Source organism: Diadema setosum, chromosome 16 (genome assembly GCF_964275005.1).
Source record: "Diadema setosum chromosome 16, eeDiaSeto1, whole genome shotgun sequence".
Lineage (NCBI taxonomy): Eukaryota > Metazoa > Echinodermata > Echinoidea > Diadematoida > Diadematidae > Diadema > Diadema setosum.
Genome location: NC_092700.1, coordinates 3701523 through 3712881, shown reverse-complemented (window position 1 = coordinate 3712881; position 11359 = coordinate 3701523).

Here is an 11359-nt window from a genome sequence, read left to right as displayed (position 1 = left end):
CTTTGTAAATAATGTTTAAACCAATGTCAGTGAGGGAGGGGGTTTTATACTGTTTCCAAAGTAAACAAGAGTATCCAATCCTTGAGAATACAGGAAACAGGTCTATAGGCATCATTTAAGAATGGGCCTGTATACATACGTGTACGTCCAGTAGACCAACATTGTTCTTTATCCGTATACAATACCGGTACTGTGCAAGGTTTGAGCCATGCATTCAGATTTTACCAGATGCATGGCTCATTGTGGATCAGTAACAAGAGACCCGGGGGTCTCGTGCTCACCTGAGTATCGCAAGTTCACCTTTCATGCATTCTGGCAGACTCTTACCCGAGAACATTGGAAACTTGTGGTGGGGTAGCTTTGAGAGCTGGGGGCATGGTGTCCATTTGCATAAAATATTCCATCACACTGGTAAAAGGTACATGTACACTGTACTTTATAGAATGTTAGACTATGCAGTAAAAAAAAAAGAAAAAAAAAGACTTAAAGCCCTATCACTTTTGATTCTAGTGAATAATATCATTGAATATTCCTTAATTTTGGAGGTGCGTTCCCTCCCCCCCCCCCCCCCAATTCTTTTTTTTTTTTTTTTTTTTTTTGGGGGGGGGGGGGAGGCACTGCAATGAACAAACTTGGAACTACAGTCAGCAATGTACAATAAACACAAAGTAACTTTGCTTTATCAAGTTTCGTTCTAGAGAAGAATTGTAAATAATCCTTAATGTTGGGGGGGGGGGGGGGGAACTAGGCCCCCTCGGGTGCCCAAAGGGGAGCATGGTGCCCTGTTGAACACAACCTGTCAAGTTTGGTGAATATTCATCAAGGGTTTTTTCAACGATTATGAACATTGTACAATTTACACCACCACTTGGACCCAGTCCACCCCACTCCCTTGGGTCCGAAAGGGAGGGGGTCCAAATGGGGAAGGGGCACCCCTGATTCTGCCATGAACAAACTTGAACAACAGTCATCAATTTAATGACTCATTGTATTAACTTAGCTCAATCACTTCTGGTTCTAGAGAAAATCTTTAAAGATTCCTTACTGGAGGGTGGGTTGCCCCCCCCCCCCCCCCCCCCCCGGGGGCCCCCCAGGTGGGGCATGGTGCCCATTTGATGGAATTGAAATTCTATCCCCCTAGGGATGCTACCTGCCAAGTTTGGTGAAAATTCATAAAGGGGTTTTCAAGAAAAAGATGAAAAATTACAATTTAGGCCCCAACTTAGGCCCCCTGAAGCCCCCAGGTGGGGCATGGTGCCCATTTGATGGTAATGAGATTCTATCCCCCTAGGAATGCTACCTGCAAAGTTTGGTGCAAATACATAATGACATTTTCAAGAAAAAGATGAAAATGTACAATTTGGGCCCCATTAGAAACCCTCCCCATCCCCCTCCCCTGGGTCCCAAGGGGGGCACCCCTGATTCCGCCATGAACAAACTTGAAACTGCAGTCGATCAATGTACTAACTCATTTAGCTCTATCACTTCTGGTTCTAGAGAAGAAGATTTCTTAATTTTGGGGGGTTAGGGCCCCTCTGGGGGCCCTCCAGGTGGGGCATGGTGCCCATTTGAACACATTGAGATCCTATCGCCGTAGGGATGCTACAGTGTTTTGTACCTGCCAAGTTTGGTGAAAATTGGTCATGGGGTTCTCAAGAAGAAGATGAAAATGCAAAAAGTTTAATAAACTTTTTGCATGACGGACGGCGCACGGCGGACGTCGGACGAAGAGCGATCGCAATAGCTCACTTGAGCCTTCGGTTCAGGTGAGCTACAAATGAATGCATGATAAAATGTAAATGACCAATCAGACTGCAATGATTCTATTTCAAAAAAAAAAGAAAAAAAATATATATCATAAAATATAAAACATTTAATTTACAGAGTTATTTTCTGTCAAGTGTCATTACTGTCATTACTGTCAATAAATACATGAAAATTCTGCTGGCAGATGTGTAGCCTACATGGTGTATTGCCACCTGCACCAAGGCTCGACTTCCTGGGGACTGTGCCAAGGTTCAACCTCGCACAGTAGACTAAAAAGCATACAAATTTCTACATGTAGCAGGTGGTCAAATTTGGACAGTGCAATTGTGGGCAAATTATAAGCGAATTGCATTTGTGCGATCATTCATAAGCATATACTGCACTGCGTTGCCCGACCAGATGTCATGTGTGAAGGTCACGACACTTGTGTGCAGCGACAGAGCTACAACATCATGTAAGTACACTGCATAGTTATGCAGTCTGTAGTAGGTCCTACCGGCTACGTGCTACCCAGACCTCTACAATGACCAAACTTTGGTTTTTGCTTTGCTGCGAGTGTTGCAAAATCAGCAACAATAGGGGCAGATCCAAGAATTCTGTAAAGGGAAGGCGCTTTGAACAAAATTGAAGGGGGGATGCACGCACCCCCACCTTTTTTTCCTTTTCATTTTTGTTGTTTTTTGTTTGAACAAAAAAAAAAGAGGGGGCATGTGCTAGCTAGGTGCATGCCTCCCCCCCCCCCCATTTTTTTTTCTTTTCATTTCTTTTGTTTTAACGAAAAAATAAAGAGGGGTCTTGCGCAACGTGCTTCCCCGGCCACCTTCCCCCCCCCCCCCTTACCACTGCATCCGCCACTGACACGACTGTACTTCTACAGGCATGCTAACCTGGAAACATTAAACTGCTTATTACTTATGACTCATTATGAGACCATTCTGAAGCAAATAATTTTCACACAATAGATATAATTTTAATGTACTCTTAAATGAATCCCACAAGGATTGGAACAATCATCCCCAAGCATTCCCACTGATCAGTTACTACTACTAGGGTAGTAAACCGTTTAGTACTACTACACTAGTACTACTAGTACTATAGACACTAGCCATCCCCTTTAATAAGCTTTCTATGGACTCACCCGGCCAGAACATGTTAGGCCTAGACTACTATTTTAGTTTACATGATAAAAAATATCATCATAATGAACGGATTTCGTACAAATACCTGAACCAATCAATAGGAGTGCTTAAATTCTACACTTTCTTTTACGGTTAATGAGAATGATTGCACACAATGCAGTGCATACCATGCATAAATATACCGCGTATTCAGTTAGGCCTAGTAACGTATCACCGAGCTGAGGATCGTACCGTGGTGGTATCCGACGCCGTCATAAAACGGGTGGGACTATCGACTGAGCGACACACTTGAACGATCGCTGGTTTGATGATCGGATAACGAGGTAAGCTAGACTGAAAGACTGAAATCATGACATCAAAGATCAGTCTCTACATGAACTGAGCTACATGTGTAAAACAATCAAAAACTCTTTCTCACCAATATGGAGACTTGATCCGAAGTTGACTCTTTCTAACAAAGATGAGGTCGAGAGTGACCTCGGAACACCGCCAACAACGAGATACACAGCATGCATATTAGTATTTTCATACAGCAGCACACACGTGCTTCCATAGGCATTGCGACATCGTTTCGATCGTGCTTGCGGATGCGTTGCGCAATCTTTTTCCTCAAAACGCACCCGGCCCAGAGCTTATCTTGAGTTGAGCTGAGTTGAGCTTATACAAGATTATTTCCTCACGGGTCATTCATTTCAGCCAATGGCTGTTCTTCTGTGAGTCCGAGTAGTTTAAAAACCATACAATTACAAAATACAACATTTTATACATAGCATAGGAAACGAAACAATAAAGAAACAAACAATAACACAAAAGCAAAACAAACGAAATCATGCATATCACGAAAGAAAATAGGAATTAGGATACTGAAAAAAAGAAATAATTGACATACAATGCTACAGGTCAATGCAAACATTTACCTTAATAATAACTTGAAAAGATCTTTGGCAGGAGAGAATGTGAAATCTCACCCTGTCTGACGTATATTTGTCATCCTCTCGTACTTCTGGCGTTCTATGCCGTTTTTCTTACCTTCCCCAACTTGCTCTTTGTGTTTGATTTTTTTTTTTTTTTTTTGGTCTGTTTCAGATACTCAAATTCTTGGGCCCTGTTGCATAAAACCTTTACCGCTGGACTTACCGCTCCTTTCTAGCGGTAAGTCTTCAAATTAGCGGTACATTTTGTAATCCTTGATGCTGATTGGCTGTGACGCCTAATTTTGACGGTAGTTACCATTGAAATTCAACGGTAAGTTTTATGCAACGGGCCCCTGGTATTTTTTCAGCATTCTTATCTCTATAATGTCGCAACATTTTTCCTAGTGTTTGTTTGTTTGTTTGTTTTTCACTTTACGAACTGTTTGCAATGGTGTGCTTCTTTTGTTGTTGTTGTTGCTTTTTTGTTTTTGTTTTTTGGTCTGTTTTTCAGGATTGATTGATCTGTGCCCAATTCCGCAAGGCAGCCAAATTTCCGTGATTTTTTTCTTTATTATTCCACGTTGTCTTTGCATCTACGTCATCCTCAGTCGAATCAAATCCACTTTCTCACACACCACAATCATGTCTACATGGTTATATTATTTTTGTAAATTGACAACGTATATAGGCCCTTATAAAGAATTACAAACGTGCTTTGTTTATGCCTTTGTTTGCTTTGTGCAGTTACTTTAATTTCCATTCCTAAATCTCAACATTACATTATTCAAGGGCGGATCCAGGAATTCCGTTATAAAGGGGGATATTTCTCGTGCCCCTTCCGGGTCTAATTAGCTGACAAGCAAAAAAGGGAAGAAAAAAAAAAAAAGAAAAGAAAAGAAAAGTCTTCAGCGCAATTTTCTAGTTCCACAACAATTGAAAATTAAGGGAGTGCGCAAGCACCCCCTGGCTCTCATTTGTTATTTTGGTTTGTTTTATTTTCAGAATACGATCTGCCACTGTTATTAGGCCTAATTTTTCTGTTGTATGGAGAAATACCGGGGGAGAAATGAAATGAAATTAAAAACCGTGGAGTATGGTATCAATAATACATATAGGATTTATCATGCAATTAACCCTGTGTGTGCACTGAGTGGCTTTTGGTAAAAACAAAACAAGGGAAAACAAAACAAGACAAACGAAACAAAAACCCTGGTATTAAAGTCTCATTCACACAGTTAGTATGACTGTCCATTCCGGAGTCATGGTAGAAAAAAAAAAAAAAAAAAGTTTATCGGTGTGCTTCATGAGTGCCCGCATGCATGTCACTGCCGTTTGTAATACAAGCATGACATAGGCTAGATTGTGAAGAGGTTTTTTTTTTTTTTTTTTTTTTTTTTTTTTTTTTTTTTTTAATGACGAAAAAAATATTGCCGTTATTTTTATTCCCCGCCCTCCCCCCCCAAAAAAAAAATATTGCAGTTATTTTTGTTCCCCGCCCTCCCCCCCCCCCCCGTCGAGAGAGAGAGAGAGAGAGCGACATGTACAATATCCCAGATAATTGGACGTTTTCTGAACGTTCTTGAAACGTTCCAAGTTCGTTATTTGGACGTTTTGTGAAGGTCTTGTGGAAGGTTTTCGACGTATTTAAAACGTTTCAAATGGGCGTTATGAAAATGTTTTTTAAACGTAAAAAAAAATAAATAAAAAAATTTCAATTTTGAAGGACCTGCAGTTAACCTTTTGGACGTTAAAGACGCCAATAAGACCTTTTAAGAATATTCAAAACGTTATGTGGACGTTCTGCGGACGTTCAGAAAACCTTTGAAAATCGTCTAGAACGTTCAATAGACGTTATAAGAACATCTAAAAAAGTCTTATGATCCGTTCCAGCACATTTCGAGGCCCTTTTACATCCGTCTAAAACGTCCAGAAAACCTTTTAAGAACGTCTAATGTTTATTTTTATTGGGTATTAAAAAAAAAAAATTATAGTTATGAGATTATACAGGGACAATCTGGGATTAATGTACCCTAATCCTAATCATATCTGATCCTATCCCAACCTGTTCCTAATGTCCTACCACCTATACCTATACTACATCCTATTCCCAAAACATGGATCTGTATCACATTCTTTTACATATCAGCAAAATGTTGTAATGCATGAAGACATGGTTACTAAAATTAGATCACACACACCTTATTTAGGCCTAGTTGAAATTGTGAATAACTGAACAATAACATAGGTAAGTTTATTTTTAACACAGGAAGTTTGAACCCAGCATAAACATCTTTAAATTTCAATGTCTTTTATCTATTTTCCACTAGTTTTCAAATCTTATATAATTATTTTCTTATTCGAATATTCATAAATATGCATGAATATTCATGATTGAGAAACCAATGACGAACACGAAGCGGACCAAATAAAAACGTTTTTTTTTTTTTTTTTAACGTTCATTAAAGACGAAGTCGACGTAGCAGACCTAATTAAAACGTTTTGTACACTGAACTAGACGTTTATAAAGGACGAAGACGTAGCAGACATAATAAAAACGTTTTGTAACTTCCATTGACGTTTTTAAAACGTTTTTCCAAAAACCTGTGCTCTGCGGTAAATGCTAAGTACCAACTTTGACGTTGTATGTACGTTTTAAAACGTCCATTTTATATGAAGATGTAGGGAACCTAAAAAACAAAAAAAAATACAAAAACAAAAACGTTTGGAAACGTTATGTGTTCGCTGGAATGCTGGCAGTGGTGTAAATGCGAGAGGAACATGTTTATGGATAGCGCCATCACATCACTTTTTCTTTTTATCTATGACCCTGGACCACAGAGTGTGTAGAGTTCGGTGCCCTGGACCAGAAAACATCCAGCAAAAATGTCGCCAGACATGAATTTGTAGTTTTCAAAGACTGCCCTTTTATTATGTGTCATTTTTACACAATATTTGCCTGTAGCATCAAAAATCCAATATTATGGAAATATGAAATGTGTGATACCAATATTATATACCTATTCAGAACAATACATCATAGGTCTCATAATAGGCCCTATAGACTGTAATTGATGACACCCCTATGTGTTGACCTTGATAATATTCAGTCACAACATTATTTTAGTGAAGGTTGAATTTGCTTTTCCTTCTTGGCAAATGTAAAAATTATTGGTTGAAAATAAAAACAATTTTTTTTCTGGGGATAAACAAATATAATTTAAAACATGATTATTTTTTTGGTACATAGCGCCCTACTTGGTGACCTTGAGAAATCTATTTATTTATTTATCTATTTATCTATCTATCTATCTATTCATTTATTCATTTATCGAAATATCTTTATTCAGGATAGCTCGATCAGCATGCTGATTTACATCAAGGGCCTGAAATACACTGCAATGAAAAAAAAAAAAAATAAGATACAAATATTACAATATTAGAAAAAAAAATGCTTAGTCCAAAACAGCCGCTGTTCAAATTCTGACAATAACGTTCATACATAATATCTTCGCAAAGTGATTTTAACAAATATCTATAAAATTGAAATATGAAAATGTTGAGTCATATAGAGCATGAGTTGCGCTACACATATGCCAAATATGGTGGTGATACATCACATGATAATGAAGACTTGAGGTTATAAGGGGGCATAATGTGCCACCCCCCCCCCCTTGGACCTGGAAGGAGGCAAAAAAGCTTGGGCTTTTACAGGATTATTAAAGCTGAACTATAGATTTTGCTTTGTGATCAACTTTCAAAGCAGCAGCATCGCCCTTTCAAAAGTTAGGAGTTGAAGTTGAAGAGTATGTAAAGTTTTTTTTTTTTTTTTTTTTTTTAATAAGAAATCAAAAAGGGATTATACGACGCACCTAATTAATCATACATTGTACTATTCTACACAAACAAAAGTTAAGACTGCTAAGAATACAATTTCCGTTTAGTTTTATGATCCCCAAGTTTACCATGATAGAGATGAATTCTACCTCTTTCATTGACTTAGATTGACTAATATAATACCCCTTTCAGGTAATCGTGGATGCAGATAATAGGAGCACTAAGTCGTAAAATTTTGATTGCATGAACGGGAGAGGAGTAAAAAAGTGCGCATTATTTTGATGCTGCTATTATCCGCATTATTGCAGCATGAGGAGTTGATCGAGAATACAATCATGAACGCGTTTTACGACTTATGCGCACTAACATTCCGTAGTTCGGTCAAAGGTCACTCGATTTCCCGCACAACCGCTGATTGCTGAGCTTGAGCGAGAGCTGTGCATACACGTGAGTATATATCACCGGAAACATTACGTCATTATAGAGGCGTGCGCAGTAACCATGGCAAATTAATACTCCCGTCTTTCGCACCGTTATATGAACGGGCTCTCGTAAAAGTAGTGCGCACTTCATGGGATATATGAACGCGATTTTGATTACTTCATCCGCATTATTTGGATGCGGATAATTCAACCGCGATTACCTGAAAGGGGTATAACATAATCATCTCACCTATGTTTAGTCCTGGAACAAAATTGTGTGCGACTTTTTGTTAGTTTTGTGATGCATGGTCACATTTAGTGCAGATTGTGGAGCTTCCAGTATTTTTTTTTTTTGAAAGCACTATACAAATTACGCCGGAGGGGGAAAAAATACTAAGCCCTTTTTCCAATTTCACGGATTCCTTCAGGGATGACCTCGGATCATCATACATGGTGTTCCGGCATGCAAATTATCGATTTTCAATGAAACAGTAGGGATGATCCCGGATCGCTGATCCGTGGTCATCGGAGATACGACCCGTGAAAGTGTAAAAGGGGCCTAACAACAGCTGCGTCCCCGATCAAACTAGCCCCAGGTAGGAACTAGCGTCCACTGGATTGATAACGATAACACGACTTCTAAAAAAGACAAAGACAAAAACAAAACTATATAGCACTATAGTATCCCTTATGTGTCTAAATTGAGACTAATCGAGTCACAACAGTTACTAACACAATGATCTTTCTTCCCAAGGCACAGCGATCACTGCCTTAAACGTTGCATTAGTCTATTTTCAGACACTGCTCTAAAGGCAAGCAGTGCACAAGGTCTTGTCCAAAGGCTATTCAAAGCTGGATACTGCTGGAAGGTGACCTTGACTTATACTTTCTTTTGATTTTATAATTGTCTTTGATTGTACTTGCCTTACTTGACTTTGATTTCATACTAGACTTTGATTTCACACTTTCCTCTGTTTTCTTTTCAGTATATGCTTGCCTTACATAATTGCTTTGATTTCATTTTTGCCTTTGATTTCATAATGACCTGTGATTTCATACTTACCTTCGATTTCATACTAGTGTATATAACAGACAGTCAGGCTGCGACACTCACTGTGGTTTTCCTGACCAGACTGTGGAGCTGCCTGTTGTGTACGACTGCCCCTTTAGACGAGCTGTCCAGGGGGCCTCAAGATAATTAAAGACACAACAACAAACGACCTAGCCTGTCTTAGTAGCCTGGAAGTATCACCAATACGCATATCGAACGATAAGAAAAATTCATACTTGTGTTCGATTTCATACTCATTGCTTTTTTTTTTATTTCATACTAACCTTTGACTAGATTATTTGGCTTTGATTTCATATACTTAGCTTTCATTTCAATTTATTTATTTTTTTTATCTTGTGAGTTGCTTTGCCATCCGCAAAACCTCATTCTAAACCTAATAGGATAATCATAATCGAAAAAAAAAAACAACAACATTCAAATGTAGGAATACAGAAATATTGTGAATTTTAACATGATTATAAAAATAGGGTTATCAACAATGACAATTTACTATCATTAGTTAGCGGAGAGCAAATCACGTTCTCCTTTAACCTAGTTATGTTAAAAACGTTAGATGTTGATGATTAGACTAGTATAAAGCAACAGAAAGGGTTGTTAAATATTACATTAACACAACTCCGGAAGGCAGAAAACTAGACAGGATCCCAAAACAAACAAACAACTTGGAGCCTAACGTTTGGAAGATATCCTGTTAGCGGAAATTCACACGATCATGAATCTATCCAGGTGCCAATATCATCTTGTTGATATCCTCCATTGAAAAAAAGACAAGGAAAAAAAAAACATTAAAAAGTAATAAATCAACATAATTTTCTGAAACCTCGAAAGTCACGGTGAGAAAACAAAAATCGACCTTGTCACTAATTATCATAACATCTGGGTTCCCTTTCCTCAATGTAACTTGAGATAATTTCACTCTGTGTAACCAGAAAAAAAAAAACAAACCACAAAACAACAGATAGAAAAAAAAAAAACACCCGGCGCTCGAATCAGTTTTCAGTCTTTACATGATGATGGAATTTATACCTGTCTATAGTTACTCTTTTTGGCGAGTAGTTGTTGGCTGAATTACACGAATACCCTCAATTTGGATGTCACATTAATACGCTACATTTTGCTTGATGTATTACTAAATGTAGGAATGATTGTGATTTATTGTCAGTAGCACTTCAAAGACGCGGAATTCTTGCAAGCCATGTTCTTCACATCAGTGTCGAATGCATACTGTTCTGTTGAGGTCCTAGTACTGAAATCCGGTCATCTGGGCTTCATCTGATAACTGCTAATTATTGTCAGCTTCAACTTCAACTTTCAACTTTATTTTTTTTCATTTCCATTAAATAAACAGGAGAAAAATAAACAGGAGAAATTATATAGAATGCATAAACAAAACAAATTTGTAGTAATTAAAAAAAAACCCGTACATTAACAAAATATATACATGTGATGATGAGTAACAACATAATTGCATTTATAAGGTATATATATGCATATTACACGGATGGGAATGGAAATGGAGGTTCCCACTAAAAAGCCAAGCTTGTACGATATGGGACCCTCAGAAATACATAAAAAACGAATAATGACTTCATGAAACTATAAACAAATACATGAAACAAAATCAAAGACACCAATGTCAAATGACATGACATGAAATAACAGGGGAAAAAAGGGAAATAAGAAAAAGAAAATAAAACTGCAACATTGTCGTACTGACCAAAACTGAAAAGATAAAAAAAAAAAAAAAACGAAGAATGGTGGGGAGAGATAATGATGGTAACTTAATGCTGGTGTCGTTAAAGGCTCGGTCACAAATGCCTCCACGAACTGCTGCGAACGCCTTATTAACGATTTTTGGACAATTTCATAAGATTTTCTTAAGAAGGCCGTACGAAACCAGCGTTCGTAGACCGTTCGCAGACCGTTCGTAAGTTCGTAGCCTGTCTAAAATAATGCTACTTCATGGTCTTAACACTTTAGCACCTTAACACTCTATTAGATTTTGAAGAAAACCCCATTCGATTTGGTTAAGTGGTCACAGAGAATTGTGGATTGTTGTAAGGCATGTCATGAGTCTGATTCTTCCAGGTTTAGCACTTCGATGATCTTGAATGTGAATAGAATAGACAGAACTTGGAGGGAAGGTATTCCAGACATCCTCTTCAAATTCCTCATTTCTCTTTGACCACTGAAGCAAATCGAACGGGGTTT